This window comes from Nothoprocta perdicaria, unplaced genomic scaffold (genome assembly GCF_003342845.1).
Source record: "Nothoprocta perdicaria isolate Ctin4 unplaced genomic scaffold, notPer1 scaffold_435, whole genome shotgun sequence".
Classification (NCBI taxonomy): domain Eukaryota; kingdom Metazoa; phylum Chordata; class Aves; order Tinamiformes; family Tinamidae; genus Nothoprocta; species Nothoprocta perdicaria.
Window position 1 is genome coordinate 100235 of NW_020455683.1, and position 18113 is coordinate 118347.

The 18113-nt window shown below is 35.4% G+C and overlaps 1 long non-coding RNA gene across 2 annotated transcripts; it reads right to left on the reverse strand.

Annotated features, from left to right (window-relative positions):
• Nucleotides 1-12670: 12670 nt before the first annotated feature.
• On the reverse strand, nt 12671-17899 carry LOC112953305. Of its 2 annotated transcripts, XR_003250562.1 has the most exons (5): nt 17773-17899; nt 16249-16327; nt 14519-15297; nt 13044-13106; nt 12671-12955 (listed from the first exon to the last, which is right to left on the reverse strand). It is a non-coding gene; the product is annotated as an uncharacterized LOC112953305 (long non-coding RNA). The 2 variants fall into 2 exon arrangements; XR_003250561.1 differs by having other exon boundaries at nt 12671-13106.
• Between the last annotated feature and the right edge of the window lie 214 nt (nt 17900-18113).

The window sequence follows — 18113 nt, forward strand, 5'->3', positions numbered from 1 at the left end:
GCAGGCATGTGCTTGTGAATGTAACTCCTCTTGGCTAAATTAAGTTGACTAAATCTAGAGATTAATAGCAGTGGATGTTAATATGTCAGTGTAATGCTTGTTGCAGAGGGCAGCAGAATAAACTTGATTCTATTCCCCTGTGCATTGTTAACCATTAGCTCAAAAAAGCTACATCAGTCAGCATTCTCTTTTTCCCACTCTCAAAAAAGCAAAACAAAATCCTAATTAATAACACTGAATGAAGTGTACCATATAACATATCAATGTTTCACCAGATTCAGGTAAACAAACACAGTGAAAAGAATCATACACTTCACATGAAGCATAGAAGAACTAAAGCTATTATAGACCACAATGCATGGCAAAAGCTTTGCAAGAAATTGTTAAAAATATGACGGGCACAAGAGGGGGCAGGTGCTGAATGTACTTTAGGCATTGGCCAATTTTCATAACACTTACAATGACAGCCTCTCATCTGAGAATATGTATATTACATCTTACAGAGCTCTGGAACTTCTCTATATATGTGTCTGTATATGTCTATTACACTGTTAAGCAGTGCTGTCACAGAGTGCCTGGAGAGGGCTGTCAGGCTTCTTCAAACATGGCAAACAGCATGATCCTTTTGATATGAGCCTTTTCCTACTTCACATATATGTTGTGAACCCTAGTTACAGAACTGGTTTTAAAGCACTTCAGAATTTTGCAGATGAAAGTAATTCTAAAGATGTGGATGTGAGATGTTCATTACAARTCTAGAGATGTGTAATAAGTATAAACAGGTGTGAATATATGTGATTTTTATAATTTAGTCATAAAATTCCACTCAAAAGCTAAAGGAAAGTATTTTGCTTGTAAAAGATGCCTAAAAATACTTTTTTTGCTCCCATGTGAAAATTGTTCATTTCTTGCACTGGCTACAGAATTTTATCTAGAAATGTATATRCACATTGACAGGCTAAATTTACAGAAATTGCAAAAATTAGTATCTGTGGGAGTTCCTCCCTTATATTGACTGGAAATGCTCAAGGTTTGGGATACCCAAATACAGTTCTCTCTCTTGCTTGATGGATTTTCAGTCTATACTTGAAGTCTCCAAATAAGATTCTAACCACTCTAATTTACAGTAATCCACATGGGTTTTTCCTAGACTCTCTTAATRCATCTCTTTGGAATATACACTAGTAGAGATTCTGAAAACCCTGTCATCTCCTCATTAGATACTTAGGCATCAGCCCAAAGAAGCAGTTTTGTACTRTTGGGGTTTGGGTCTACTTGGTCAGAAGAAAGAGAGCAAGGCAAGTTAGCTTTCTGGGCATTAAGTAATCTGAAATTATGTTCTTATTTCTTTTCCTTGAATTGCATTACTTTCTATAAATTTACTTGAGTGTTAAARGTGGCCTCTTGAGAAGTATATCACCTGGGTATTACATCTGCTCTAGAATATATTTATCTGTTTGCACAGAAAAGACACTGAATTTGAAGAATTTGAAAAGAAAAAACACTGAATTTGATTATAATTTGGTGATTATAGCTCAGTGATTCCCTAGAAATTAAGAAATAACGGGTTGAAATTTCCCAAGGGAAAGAAATAGATTGAATGGTGCTCTTCCTATACTGATGCCCAACCTCTCTGCATATCATAAATACTACCTGCAGCAGGTTTGTGAAAGCAGATCTTCATTTTCTTCATTTTTTTGTATCTACTCCAAAATGGAACTTTTAAGTTTTATTCAGAGAAAACAATTGCATCCAAGTTCTGATTTTGTCAAGAAAAAAAAAAGTGTTTATTCAACCCATTTTTTTTTAAATTGCATGTTCTTCGGTCAGTTGGTGGAGACCTAATTCTCTTAAAATAGTATTTTCTTTCCTTATAGAATCAAAAAAAAATTGATTTTATTTTTTTAACAGGAACAAGGATGAATATCAACACATGGCAAAGGTGTTGGTTGGATAAGCAGTATTATATCTAATTTGTCACAAGTTATTCTGTCCAAGCTCTTTTCACATTATACTTGAAATCCATCCAGTGCTTTACAGGGTTCTCTCTCTAACTCATAAGCACACAGGAAAGAAGAAAAGGATCAGTAACTGACTAAGGAGTGATAATGACTGTGGAGTCAAACTGCTGATAACAACAGGAGTTTAATATTAGCCATTAACCTCTACAACATCCCTGCATTCCACCTGCAACCAGCTCTTACAAAACCTTATTTTGCCTACTGTTTCAACAAAAATGCTCACTTATGAATTTTTTTGCAATTATAAATTGTTTACTTAAGACATCCAATGACAAGACTAAAAAAATTGTGAGGGCTTAAAACTATGGATAATGAAAATTCTTTGAGTTTTTTTTTTTTTTTTTTTTTGGAAGTGATTGTCACTTCTGTGAAGATACATGATTTCTCCCGCAGAGACTACAGGTGATCTTCAATATTAAAAGATGGATTTCTGGACTGCAGGAGGCAGGGAGGCTAATGGGTAGCTGAAGCTGAAATCAAACTGGTGTGATGTTCAAGTACAAAGTCTCTGCATTTCAAGGAAAACACTTTTTTGATRTTGTTGGGAGGGCTGGGACAGGAGAGCAGGGGTAGGGGAAATGGAAGCAGACTAAACCTTTCTCTCATTGCTACATGTTAAGCATATGCAGGTCAGATTTTGAAAACTGTTCCCAGCTCCTATTCTGGCTTGAGTTTCTATAACCAGAGGGTGGCCAGGTTTGTCAGTGAGAAGTGAAATATTTAATTATATAGATTTCCACCCCTCCTCCTCCCCTTTATTAGACAGGCTTCAGGAACAAAGTATTCAGTGTATTTCAGTTGGTCTAATCCCCGGGAAATAAAAAAAAAAAAAAAAAAGGAAAGAAAGAAGGAAAGAAAAATATGTCTTGCATTTATTTTTTAGGCTACTGTAGCTAGTATAATCCTTAAGAAAATACCAAATAGATAAACTTTTCTCAGTTTTGGAGTTTCTCACAACTGTAGTATATTGCTTTGAACACACTTAGGGAGGGAGGGAGTCTTTGCTCCCTTATCCTTTGGTCATTTCTGATTTCCTAATCTCTGTTCTGGGGACTCTGTACATTGAACTGAAGTTTCTCCTGATATGCTCTTTTATTTGAAAGTCTTTTATTCCAGTTCATTAACGGTCATTGAAAGGTATCACATTATCCTGTAACTCCCTCATAACCTTCCTGTCTCAGGTCACTGCTCCCTTTTTCTTTTGTCAGTTTGTTTCCCTAAATTTCTTTTTAGAAAGTCTAATGTAACTAGACTATCCCTTACATAAGAAGAATGATTTTCTGTTCTAGATCACATAAACTATCTCTTACTTGCTCCTAATAGAACACAAGTATTCTTACTCTTTGCCCTGCAATATTGCTTGCCTTATTAATAACCATCACACTGATTCCAAGATCTGAAAACATAAACTTTTAATCTCTATATCTCTGTATTTCTGCCTCTAATGTTATTTTAGACTTTGGATATTTCAGGGTGTTTCAAGATGTTTCGTTAATATGTAGGATCTTATAGAAAGAAAAATTGTAGTACAGTTATGTATTGGACTTGGAATTTATCTATAGAGAGTAATTAATGAACTAGAACATTAAATTCCTTTTGATTTTTCATGAACATGATATAAATTCCATTGCGTCAGATGATGCTGAAGAAATAGCAGAACACAAGAAAGAAAAGTATGACAGCCAATAAGGCATTTTAGTTAGATTGCATGAAACCTCAGCAATATTGTGACAAATTCAGCTGARTCACTTTGTTGCAAGACTTTTTCTTTCAAAACTGAAATGCACAGCTTTCAGTGTGGACAGACTATTTCTTTCTATTCTTGTGAAGATTCAACTCTCATGAGATTACCAATTGCAGTAAAATCTGATATTTCTGGAAGAGAAATCCATAACTTGCATCTAACTGTTGAAAAAATGTATTATTCCACATCTGACAAATAAGACAAATTGATCTGACAAACTGATTTTCAATGCCAGCTATTTAACATTTCTTACGTCAATATGTATTGGCAACAGCATTACTTTTTTTCATGACAAGCTTGCATTTATGTCCCTTATGATGCACCAATGCTAGAACAGGCAAAAAAGAAAACATTTTCAAAAGGATTCTTTTAGAAGAATGCAAATTGCTCTGTACAATTGCTGTGCTAGCTCATTAAAGGAGACAGTAAAATAATCCAGAGGGGCAACAACCACTGGCCTTTAGTTAGACATCAGCACAAGATCTTTGTGACAACAACATCTACCAGTAACTGGCACGATTGTTATAAGRATGATCTCACAAATTAGTAAATGCAATTAGTGCAACTAAATGGAGTGCACTGCTTGTCCCAGTAAGATGCTATAGTGTTTCTACRTCATGAATGTAAAGAGTCTCAACATTTTTTCCAGCGCCCCAGGTAAGCAGAAGGGAGGGATACTCATGGTCCAGCTGGAGGAGTTGGTTAGGTGTCCTTCCTGATTCCTCCTCAGCTAATCGGYGCTAGACTCTCTCTTTTATACCTCTAGGGGAGATGTATGTGACTGTGCTTTGGTCTTCTGTATGAGGTGATTTTTCCAGAAAAAAAAATCGCTTTTCAAGCGAAATCCATAAGTGTATTTTCTCTTTGCACCATCAGMAACACAAGGTATGTAAAGTACAATTCCTAGTGAAGTGAGACCTCCCTGCCTCCACAACACTTCCCACTTACTTCTCTTGCTGCTGCAGAGCAGTACCCAACGTTTCCCTGTCACCTATCTGCAACATTGGGCAGAGTTGGTCATCATGCAAWTCAGCAGTTTCACTCTTTACTCACCCACCAACGATCCCCAAAACATTGCTTAAATGAGTAATTACTTATTCTATCCCATTTCATATACAGTCTGTCCCTTAACAGAATTTTCCTCACAGCCCRTTTCCTTCACCTCCCTGCCACTCTCCCATTGCCCCTCTAAAAGGAAAGCTCCCTTATAGCCTAGATTAAATATAAAATATTATGACAATACCGCTTTATATCCCAAATTTTTGCCTGACAAATACAGCATTGCTACAGACGCCCTTTTGTGTTTTAATGGCAAAATCCCAGGATCACATGTGTGTTGCTCTCAGAGGAGAGGAACACGATACCACTGTTTCCCTATTCAGCCTCTTAAGTGTAATTTTAGGATAAGGAGCATAGTCATTAAATGATAGAGTGAAGGTATTCTTTAATATTCTAAGTACAATGATGTTWCACTATGTTACCATATTACTACTTTTAATCATAAAATGCTGACAAAACAAAACAGAACAAAACTCTTTGAACTCTATCCTTTGAAAGTGCTTGGTGATCTTATGGTACCTTGGTACCATATGGTACCACTTGGAATTCACATTTCTGCMTTAGATATGCTTGCAGCACTCCTACTCTGTCGTTTTATGAAGGCCTTTTCACAGTGGATCACAATAAGAAAGAAAAATTAATGATGCCTCCTCAACCTGACTAAGCTTATTTAGGTTCCATTTCCTCCTCTTCTGTTAATTTGTCTCCTACAAGGGAGTGGTAGAAACAATTATTTGAAAAGTTGAAACACTGGAGAGGCCTTCAAGCAAGATTTACTTGAAGCAAAGAGAAAATGAAACGAAAAAGAACAAAAATATATTTGCTTAACAAGATATCTATGTTTACCCATTTCAGGTTCAGGCTTCAGGCTTAGATATAGAAAAAAAAAATGTAAATGTCCCAAATATAATGCCCTTAAGAGTTCCAGTATGAAAGGGGAAAAAAAATCAATTTAAACTCTGAAATGTTAGGGTTCTTTACCCTGTTAGAGGTCATCTTGTCTCTCAGCATCAACTTTTTCCTGCCTTTGCACCACATGATCAGAACAAAAACAGTTCTGTTTTTAAGCCTGGCTTGCAACCCACTGTAGACTCCATCTACCAAACCATACTGATCTATATGCTTGTTTGCTGGATGGTTTGACTTCCTTAGCTGTTATACCTACCTAAAGGATTTTATTGACCACCAGAAATATATATTTTTTTAATATTCTGTCTTGCAAATATGAAACATTGTGTTTTTTAGCTGATTCAAAGTAAATAATACTACTACAATAGTTTCTATTTTTTTTTTCTGAACAGATAATAATAAATTAGGTAAATTCCAGAATTAAACAATAAACCRTATGCAAAACACGACATGTTTTATGATGTCACATAGTGCATTAAAATAAGGCAGTGTAAGTGCATCAGAGGCTTTAGTATACCACATGTTTATTCAAGGCTGAGGAAATAAATACAAGACTAAGATTTATAAGACTCAGCCTCTGTTTTGCGTTCTGATACATCTGGCACTGGAAATTCACCATCTCCTTGACACAAATTCTTCAAACTTAGGGTATAACATGTCCTCATGAATAGAAGTGGCTTAATTTTAAATACCTTGTTCAAATTGTTAACATCTGGTGCCTTCATTTCCCAAATTTAATATTCAAAATAGAGAAAGCAACTGATAGTTTTTTTTTTTTTTTTTTTTTTGATGAATGTTAAGGACAATTTCTGAATACAGGGTTGAATTCCAGGTTCTGAAATGTCTTTTTTACCATCCTAAAAAGGGAGCAATAGAAACAGGATTTAAACCAACAACAATATTGGGAATCTATAGGCATGGCTTCAACTTCTTTCATAAAACTTCTCAAATTTTTTAGCTTTTTTCTCTAGAAGACTGAGACTCTGGAAAAAAAAAAAAAGAAATTAGTCACTTTCTAGGACTAGGAGTTTCATAGCCGCATAAGTTCAAGAGATGAAATTTTGCAACAATATCCAATATCAAAAGTACTGAAATAAATGACATGATTTCCTACTACTATGAAGATGATGCATACCATGTTTGTAACACAATTCTTTTATGGAGTGTAAGGCTTGTTGCAAAATATTTGGTTCTTTATATAAAAAAAACAGGATGTCAATCTCCTTGTGAAAATGTAAATTAACAAAAGACTTTATAATTAATGCAGATCTATTAGTTGGCATCTTTACAGCATATGGACAGCTCCATAGTAAATACAAAAATACACTTCAGTTTTTATATAATAAATGTATAGATTCTTGCTACAATAATGTAAAGATATATTTTTTTTCAATTTCCAGGAAATGCTATTCCTAACGTGTATAATTGATGATAATATGACAATATTTTCCATTCTGATGCCTTAATCAGCACTGGAAGTTCTATTACAATGCTTTTTAAATAAATAAATATTATATGTAATTTCTTGGGGCTCAAGAAAGAGTAATTAAATTATTTGCAACAGTCATACATGAGGAAAATCTGCAAATAATATATAAAATATGATAGAAAGCAGAGGAAATATATTGCAGGGTCCTTTTCATTTATCCATCTGACACTAAAAAGTGGAGAGTATATGAATTATCACTGTTGCCTACAAAATTTTCAGGGAACTAGATTTAACATTAAAAAGGCAGAGGTTTTAGCAACACATGCACTCTTTCATTGCTGCTTGTTTTACACAAACATCTATGCCTGGATGATTTTTATTTTAATTAACAGCCCTTTCCAGAACATTAAAGAAAGTCATTTCAGAATCCAACAAACTAATTAGAATCTGTTTCTAGAATCATTTTTTATACAGGTCACAACCACCTCTCAAAAATATTTGTGATTCCTCTCACTTGATGAAAAGTTTTTATATGTAATTTTTTGCAAAAGCTGATCCTGCAGATTACTCATATGGGCAGGTCACTGCCATTGAAGTGATGCAGTATGTAGGAATTTGCCAAAAGAGGGTCACTTCAATGAATCTAAGATGTCACATTTTTTAAAATTCCAAATCAATATTGTCGTGACAACCATGCTGCTCTCTGTCTCTACCTACTTGCTTTCTTTAATTTCAAAGTTTTCTTCTTTTTATTTTCATCCTCCTTTTATTCAAGATAACTCCCTGTACCTCTATATCTCTTTTTTTTCCCCGCATTTGCTTTTGTCATTGCCTCTTGTTTTTGATCTCTCTCTTTATGCTCTACTTAGTAAATCACAATGGTCTGTAAACTCTCCCTGTAAGTCACTACTACCTTTCAGCAGATGGCACTGTTATTCAGTCTAACTAATCAGAGAGCAGAGCAAGGTAATTAATACAAAAATACTTCTTAAACCACAAAATATAAGCTTTTTTTAAATAACAGTGTTTCCATCAAAGACAACAGCAGCAATAAAAAATATTGAAAAAAAGAAGCTACAATAAAAATATTTTAAAGACATGAATGCAATAAAAATGCATGGTAACTTTCAGATCTCATTTAAAAATGCTCTGGAACCATTAAACAAACAATCATGATTGTTTTGTTAGCAAACTACAAGAGTAATTTGGGGTTCAAGTTATAGCACTGACATCAGAGCATTGCTCTACAACCGAAAGCATTTGTTTGTTTTTTGATTTTTTTTTTTATATATATGTTTAATTGCACATATCTTTGAAGAGCATCTACCAGCACACCTGCCCCCATCGCTGCCCATGAGTGGCCCAGGCTGTGTCCAGTACTTGGGACTCTAGAGCAGGGCAAGGTCCCCACTGTGGCTTCCCGTGGACACGTAGGGAGCACAGTGAGAATAAGTGCTCTGCAATGCAGCCAGAAAGCCATGCACGTCCTGTCAGCTCCAGTTACAAGGGGAAGATGAATCATGACTCCTAACTTGGTCCCCAGTGGCTCTCTGGCTGCTGAAAGGCAGCCGTGTGAGCAGGAGTTTCTCCAGGCTGCTGCCAGAGCCAGCATCTCTGTTCAGAGGATCCCTGAGGTGGAAAAACATCTTTTATCAGTTTTATCAGGCTGATCTGTGCAGCTCTACTTCAGGCTGCTACCACAACCTTTCTGCTATAGCTAGTGCTGGCTATTTTGCCTCTGATATTCTAAAATGTTTCAGCTACAGTTACCTTTCATCTTTTCACCAGAGCAAACTGCTAATTATCGTGGAGTYTTCTGAGACTTGTCTGGCCCTATGACTATTGCACCCGGGGAGCTCTTATATATGCATCTGTGATACTGCCAAGAAACAACCAACCAGGATGGGAGGCAAGAGGGATGAGGTTGGTTGAAAAGAGACCTCATGATAAAAAGTACAAGGCTGAAGGGGGATGCCTTTAAACGTAAGCACATAAGCAGGGGACTGCCTACAGGGCAGTATCATGGTAAAGCTCTAATACATCTTCTTGGAAATTAGCATGAAAGAAGTATATCCATCTCTATAAGTATATGCAGCGGTAAAAGCACCTCTGTAAGATATGTAGCATGAGGAACAGACAGGAGACATTAGAGGCTTGCATACAGCTTCAGGGCTGCAATCTTATTGGGATCACAGAGAGGATTGTGTGGAGGGATAGCTAAGGTGACAGTACTGCCACAATGAATGGATAAAGGCCCTTTAGGAGGGACAGGCAGGAGGTTGAGGACAGGGAGCTGCCCTGTCTGTAACATCACAGCAGGAATACAGGGAACTCTGCTGAAGGGCAGATGACGAGTTACCTGAAAGCTTGTGGCTCAGCTTGGATGAAGCTGAGCGAAGCCACTTCAGATGGAAGTCCAACATGGACAATGTTGTTGTGGGTGTCAGGAAAGGAAAAAAGAAAAAGATGAGGCCTTCCTCAGACAGCTCAAACCGCATATTCACTTSCACTGGTCCTCTAAGGAGACTTTAGCCACTCTGACACCTGCTGGAGGGACAACATACAAGAACACAAAGAATCCTGAATGTTTCTAAGGTGCATTGATGGTGGCTTCCTGTTAGAGATGAATGAGGAGCTGTTGAGAAGAGGTGCTCTATTAGACCTGGTTCTAGAAAAGGAAGAGGAATGTGGTGGTCAGGGGGCAATACTGGCTACAGTAACTGTGAGATGCTGAATTTCAGGATCCTGAAAGGAAGAAACAAGGAGAAAAGCAGGATCACAWCCCTGGCCTTCAGGAAAACAAACTTTGATCTGTTCRGGAATCTGCTTGGAAGAATCCAATAGGATATTGACCTAGAAGAAGAGAGGTCTGAGAAGGCTGGTTGATTTTCAACATTCACCTTCTGCAATCTCTAGAGTGGTCCATCTCAATAAAAAGAAAGCAAAGCTGTCAGGATGCCCACATGGATATTCAAGAAGCTCTTGGCTAAATTCAAACAGGGACAGGTCACCCAGCAGGAATACAGAGGCAGTGTTCAGACATACTGGGATGACGCTAGAAGAACACCTGAGCAACCCGTTGTATTTAACCTTGCTTAAGTTGGGGTGCCTCTGGAAGTGCCTTTCTGACTTACCATTTTATGAATCCTTTTATGTTCCCAAGGGACTCTAGGAGGATAGGATATATTGAAAAATGTGCCCTATAGAAAACCCAAATCACTGTTTCTAAGAAGCTCTGGACATTCATTTGTGCTCATTTTTTGAAATTGTTTCCTCTACTGCCCCATTTTGTACATTTTCCTTAGAGTTCAGTTTGTAGCTGATTCTCATTGTCCCTTTCTCATTTAAGCATAGGCCTTGCACATTTTTTTCCCCAACCCAATTTGTCTCAGCTGTGACCATCACAACCCTTCTCTCCCTAAACTGCTTTTTATGACTCGGTCTCTGTGTTGCCCCTTGTCCCCCTATAGTCCTTTAATGGAGGTCTCTCTGACATTAGACTTTCAGACCTTTCTYTGCTATCTTCTTTCTAATAAAACTCTCTTGCTCTGTTTCCTCAGGCATATCTCCTGATCCCTGCTTATCAATTCCTTTAACTTCCCAATTGAGGATCCTGTCTTTCTTTCTTTCTTTCTCCCACCACCCCCTTCTCACTCTTTGCAATTCCTTTAACCTCATCTGTTTTGCCCTTGACTTTTAGTTTGTGTTTTTCTGTACTTTAACCTCATATTTGCTTTTCTGCCTCTTCCTTTTTTTTTCTTTTTTTCTTTGATTATCAACCTCAAGCTCCTTCAAGTCATTTTTTCATGTACGAAGGCCAAAGTCTGTCAACTCATAGAATTTCATGTAATTACACCCCATTCCATTTTTAGTTTTTCTACAAAAAAACACCATTTGTATAGTATTCAAACACTGAGCCAGCGGTACAGAAATGCTTTCCTCAAGAGGAAAGCATGTAAGACTTGTTTCTATTCATGTAAGACTTGTTTCTTGGAAGACTTGCTATAAGACCAAGCCTCCCATCAACCTTACAAAGTCCCTCTTGGAATATCACAGAATCATAGAGTGGCTGAGGTTGGAAGGGACCTCTAGAGATCATCTAGTTCAACCCCCCTGCTCCAGCAGGGACACCTAGAGCACATTTCATGAGGTCACATCCAGGTGGGTTTGGAAGACCTCCAGAGAAGGAGACTCCATATCCTGCCTGGGCAGCTTGTGCCAGGGCTCTGTCACCCTCACAGGAAAGAAGTTCCTCCTCACATGGAGATGGAACCTCCTGTGTTTCAACTTGTACTCATCATCCCTTGTCCTATCACTGGTCACCACTGAGAAGAGYTTGGCCTCATCTTCTTTACATTCTCAACTACAATAAATTAAAAAGTTATTTAATATCAGATCTTTCCAATTCATTTATTTTCTTTAGAAACAGTTCTGCAAAGATTTTTAGCACGTGCTCATTTTATCAAACTTTATTCCTAGTTACTCCAAACGTTGTGTCGCTGTTACTTTCCTGTCTTGCTCGAAGGAGAAAGTTAATATTGGAATACTTCTCTAGTGGATCAGATCATAGAAAGGGATTTACAAATTTTAGACAACCTAGCTCAGTGGTTATAAAGAGAAAGAAAACAAATAGCTTTATCTACTAGATCTGCTCTGAACTTTAATGGTCCTGTAATTGTCTAATTGGTATAATCATATGGAAGAATTTACTTATCCAGAATTTTCTTTTTTTTTTTTTTTTAATTACAAACAAGAGTTTATGTATAGCATTCTGCTTTAACTCAGACATCCCAACATCCTGTCCTGAGTCATGTCAGAACAAAACCTACTCAAACAGTCAAGTCATACATGGAGGAAGATTTATTTGTTTATTGAGAAAAAAATTAGAAAATAGAACAGAAGTAGGTGCAGTTTCTAATATTAGGTAACAGCTTTGATAATGATGTCAAAGAGTATGTCAAGCAGTTCACATATATTCATGTCATGAATAACATCACACTTGTATCATCAAGATATTTTCTGGATTAAATTTTATACGCTTAGAATTTCTGGATTTCTTCCTTACTCAGAAAGCAGCATTCATTTTAGACGGCCTGCTTTAAATAAGGTGGAGTTGGCAAGTATCTAGGAAAAGGAAGGACCTGTTTAAATGTCACAAAGTTTTCTTTCTCCTTAACAGGTTTTATTTAACTATCAAAGTTTCATCTGAGAAAAACATATGTCTAAAGTAAGGTTAATGGAATACTTTATTTCAGAAGCACTCATTTAAAGAAGACTATCAGCAGTTTTATTTTCATTCTGAAAATTAATTTCAGCATTAAAGTGAATTTTTAATTGGATGCCTGGATGGCAACTCATTTATTGATATTATAAAATTACTTCCCAGACATAATAATGTAGTTAGATAAGGTGTATTTTAATTAGTTCAGATATGCTAAATAAATTGCAAGTCAGGGAAGGCACCTATTTGGACACAGGCACAGAACTTCAAGTAGGAGGACTGCAATTTATTCACTTGATCAAATACAAGTAGCAAAAGCTTTTTTGGGGGACTATTAATAGCTAACTTAAGAATCAAGTTCTATAAATTCTGTAGAAAGCATACAGTAAGAAATCCGTTACAGCAATTATATTGACATCAGTTAACTCATTACTGTATTGAATTAAAACCATAGTGTATTGTACCAGATGAAGTATATGCTTGTGACTACCAGCTGTATTTTATAATGAACTCTCTGAATGGCAATGTGGGAATTTCAAGACTCACTTCCACTTTCTTCTTGGTTTAACTTTCTGCAAAGAAATTTTTAGTTGGAGCTCAATTCAAAAGGTAAATTACCCTCAAGCCCAGGATGCCAGACAAGATTTGTGGCAGATTCACCAGAGTATCTGGAGTCTTCAGTGAGTCTTCACTCTGCAGGAGTTTGGTAACTATTGCATATTTCTGGAGATTTAACAGAACAGTTTTATTTATATTAGCATCCCTCTCTGTTTCTGAGCAATCATGAGATTTTTATAGATAGAGATTGTTTGGCATGTCTCTGCTAAGAGTACAGCTCTTTGACATTATGACATCTGCTGTGAGTGAGCACAGCAGAGTGCATATTCTGTGAAAACCCAGAGTTCAGTGAGAAAAACACACTGAATGCATCCTGTGCAATGAAGGAGAAGAATATTCTTAAAACTGGAAAAGTAGTAGTTTAGATAATCTGTGCTAGCATTGAGCACACTTCACAATATTATATAAGAGCACCAGACTACATAAAGCTTTAAAACTAACTTTAACTATGTGGAACACAGTGCTTCTGAAAGAAGAGTGTTTTCAGCAATATAATTTTCGTATGCTATACATTTGCATTGCATAGCTTAAACTAACTCATACTATAAGTCAAACAACAGTAACTGTGTTATTTTAAGTTTAGAGGAAAATATGTTTAAACATGAATCTTTCTTTAAAGAAGAGATGTCTGTATTAGGTTTCAACCTTTTTCTTGTGTAAATACACAAGCATGTGTATATATGCATGTGTGTGTGCGCGCGTGTRTATGTACATATGCCCTCAATGCTCTCTTTTCACAAATTGTTATGCCTGATCCAAGTCAATTTTAAAGATCTATCAAAGTAATGATATGGGCTGAAGCAGAGTTAGCAGCTGGAGGATTTCAGATTCTCAAGACGTGTAAAAGTAGCATGATGAAAAAATGAATTTGATATTATTACTAAAATTGAAAATGCGTGTATTATAAAATAAAACTGCATCATAGAGCGTAATTTGCTTTCTCAGTTCATGGTTGGATTAATTCAAGAGCCATGTAAGAATGTTAGTATTAAGTAGTTTTAAATTGCTTCATTAACCTTAGAGACAGATCTACAATTGTATATTTAACAGTTAGAATAGCTGTAGTTTAGATGAGAAAAAAGAAAAAAAAAAAAAGAAAAAAAGCTTGAAAGGGATTCTGAGACTTTTAAAGATAAAGAGAAAAACTAGGTTCTCATCTTCTCATGTCTAAATTACAGTATACCTCAACTGTTATCTTTTTTTTTTTTTTAAGTCTTCAAAGCTTTATTGTAATTAGTTTGATTTATTTTTTTTTGCTCCATTTGTTTTTAAGTTAGGCCACCTTTCTCCTTGTATCATTTTCTATAGCACCAATTTTTTTTTTTCCCAGTGTAACTCTTATAGCTAGCATTTTTAAAGAATTGCAAAAAGACTTCAAGTCTATTTCTCAAATCATTTGCTTCCATCAGTTTTATATTTGCTTATAATTTATCAGAATGAAACCATAAACTTCACTGTCCCATATCGCACATGACATTTGATTTCCAAAGTTATTTTGTGATCCAGCTTTTACTTACAGAAGAGTTTTAGAAGTCCTTGGAAGAGGTCAGAAGTCATTGGACAGCAGATGACATCTCAACTCTTCTCTTTTCTAGTGTAGACATCCTGAAGCTACAGGTGAAACTCAGACCTAATGTTAATGTTTAACTCATTGATTTGAGCTAAGAGTTACAATACAATTAGAAAATAACTCACTATTTTTCTGGTTTCCGTACTAAGTACTTTTCAAGATAGCATGACAATAATACATGAGGAGGTGGTCTTCCATGGAAATTAATGGCAAGATGGAAAAATATACTATCCGAGGAAAATGGAAAGATATACTCTCTCTTCTAAGACTCAGCCTCTCTTATGAAGACTTCCAATTTAAATGCATCAAGATGCTCGTGCAACTCAGAATGTCCCAAATTATGTGGTTGAAAAGTCATTTTTAATTTTATTTTAAGTGTTAATGGTTCACTTATAAAAATGCTTATCATCTTTTTTTACTTTCTCATCATTTCCCTTTTAAATTATAATGGAATTATAATGGTTGGAGGAAAATATTGTGATTATGAGCCACTAAAGCAAAGTATTGTACAGTTATTCAATTTGCAGAAGACCAGATCTGTTGACTTTAGGTCATCCCACTAGGTCTGTTTCTTTTCCTAGGCTTTTCCTGAGGGAAAACAGATGAACCTTTGAAAAAAGTTCGGTACAGCTGGTAGCTATGTCATGAAGAGTTTGGGCTTTTATAAAAATCCAGCTTGTTTGCTGCCAAATCTGATTATTACCACTTTATTGAACATGCATATGTCTGAAAAAAATGAATATATGAATTTTGATTAATAAGTTTCAGAAAATGACAGCTATACCATTAAATATTTCTTGCTTCATATTTCAACTTTCACTGTTGTATGAGAATTCTTTTATATCAAAGCCTATAATATCTATAAGGATATTTTTCTGTATGAAAGTACTAGAAGTATAATTTCTAAGAATGCTGTATTTTTAGTACATGCAATACATTTAATAATTTTAGAAATATAAACTTCACAGTAATATAACTTTTAAATGGACTATTGAATTCTTTCTCACCAAAAATCTAAGTGCAGGCTTTTTTAGCAGCTGATCACCAAAACAGATATCAAATCACTTTCCGGGTTTAGTGTTGTCATCATCGTCTTTTTATTTTATTTTTTTTTAAATACTTGTCCCTTGCTTCACAATTAAGGCTTCATTCGAATAGTCATTCTAATACTTTGAACTTTTATTTGTAGGAAGGTCACTGAAATAGAAATATATATATGTGTGTGTATATTATATATATATATGAAATATATAAAAATTTTTCATAGCATCTTTATGAAGAGTGGATTAAAATCTATATTCACTATAACTTCAGTAAATTTAAGCTAATACATAAACTTAGTTGTAACAGAAATGACTATGCTGCATACTTGACTGGCATACACTGCACCTGCAAATATCCACTCCATCAGTATGGCTGTGGATCTGTTTCCAGGGACTACAGAAAGCATTTATTTGGGTACCTCCTAAAAGTGGAAATGATAGTCTTACTGAGCATAGAGCATATTCTATATTGGTGCTATAGAAATGCAAAGATGAAAAAAAAAAAAACCTGCAAGCTTTTCCAAGCAATTTCTTGTTTTGAATAGCGGAACCATGCATTCATTATTACTACCATATAGTTAATGAAAATTATATTATGCTAATGAAAATAAAAGTATAGGTTTAATCCTCTGACCTGTTAAATCTTTGAGTCCATGGATATGGTTTCCATTTTGGACCTAATGGTATCTTCACAGTAGGCATGTGTTACACCTCTGTGAATAGAAAGAGCACTTTAATTCTACTATTCTAATATAATCCCCTTACTCTTTTTAATGATGCTTCAGGAATAGGCATAGAATTGATGGGTTAGCTCTCATATTAAAGATTTATTATGCAGTAGCTTCTGTGATAGGAAGGATGTTTTCCTCATGCACTCTGTAATGGTGCCTTTGATTTTGTCTTAGTCACACTGTAAGAAAGCAGAGAGGCTCAGACTCTGGGGAGATTAAACCAGCTTTTTGAAACAGATGAACAGTAATAGCTGAGGAAGTCAGCATCTTTAGCATGTTTAGAGAGAGACCTGTGCAGCAAACCTTTTCAGCTTCCAGAGAAAGAGTAAGATTGCTAATTATGCTTGAGCCAATTTCTATCAGAGAAGTAAAGAAACATCATAAGAATTACATGAGGTGATAATGCTGAAAATATTTTTTTTCTGTGACAGTTCTTCTTCATTTAAAGAAATCAAACAAAAAATAAGATCATAGTGTGTTTCTAATTTTACTGTGCAACATGAATTATTCCTTATTTTAAAATTATCTTCTTGTAATAACTGTCTAGAATACTTTGTGTTATAAACAAATGAATAGCTCATTTAAAAACTTTTCAGACCAATACACAAAGAGGCTAAACATAGGCTTACTCCTGGAAGAACTACCCAGGAAACTCCTACGAGTTATGGTAGAAGTTCAGACATGCTCTTCTGAAACATTCTGGCCTCTTCCTGTTGTCTCTGAAGRTGAAAAGTCCCCATTGCTTTAGAAAAAAAATGCAGAGATTAAAGTCTCTTTTCCTTTCTCTAACTTTCACAAATCCTTTCATATAGCTCTTTTAAGTTCTYGGGAATCAGGAGGCTAGGAGGGGAGGATTACTACCTTCTCCAATTAGGATAGTGTTTTCTGCATTGTCACTGAGATAGTCTGTGATCAGAATAAGCATAGAGCAGATACATATAAACCTTTTTTTATATGACTAGAAAGAGACCTCAAATTCTTTTTGCATCAAAAAAATGTTACTATGTTGTTCTGTTTTTTATTATTATTTAATTTTCCATATATCTTTATCTCATTATATCTCTATATATATCTATATCTCACTATCTATATCTCACTATATTACTCTCAAAGACCTCAGCAAAAGAGGTATAGAGAACAAGCAATCTCATTTTTGTCTAAAGGTAGAAGGTATACTGTCAAACACATTTGTCTTTTATAACATAAGCTAACATTCTGTATTGGATAGGGGAAATGAGAGGAAAAGAGAGAGAGAGAAATTAAAACAAAGACAAAACAAAACCCCAAACTACTTATTAAGAATAGCAATACCAAACAAAAACAGCACATAACTCAGTATTTATATCTGCTCTCCTTTCCAYTAATATACAGGTAAACTTTTTTTCTAGCCCGCGTTCTCTGTTACTAAGCAACTCATGTATACTTACCTCTTTCACATTACTTGTACACCACAAGCTTTCCAGTGCATTAACCTCCAATCTTCCTTCTTTCTGTAAAACCTGCCTTACCTACAGCCATTACATGCTTAAAAACAATCCTGTCTACTTTTCCTTACACATATTTGCCAAGAAAGAATCTATTAAAACTGTAGTTAGATTGCTCTACCATATTTCTTTTAATACTTCTTTTCACCTCCTACATCCAATCACACATGCCTCCCATAGAAGTACCAGTCACCAGGCTATCTTAATTATGTTAATCACTCATTCTAGGCTAATTCAATTAGCTGTAATTAGCTGATCCCTTTCTACTATATTTTGCTCCCCTA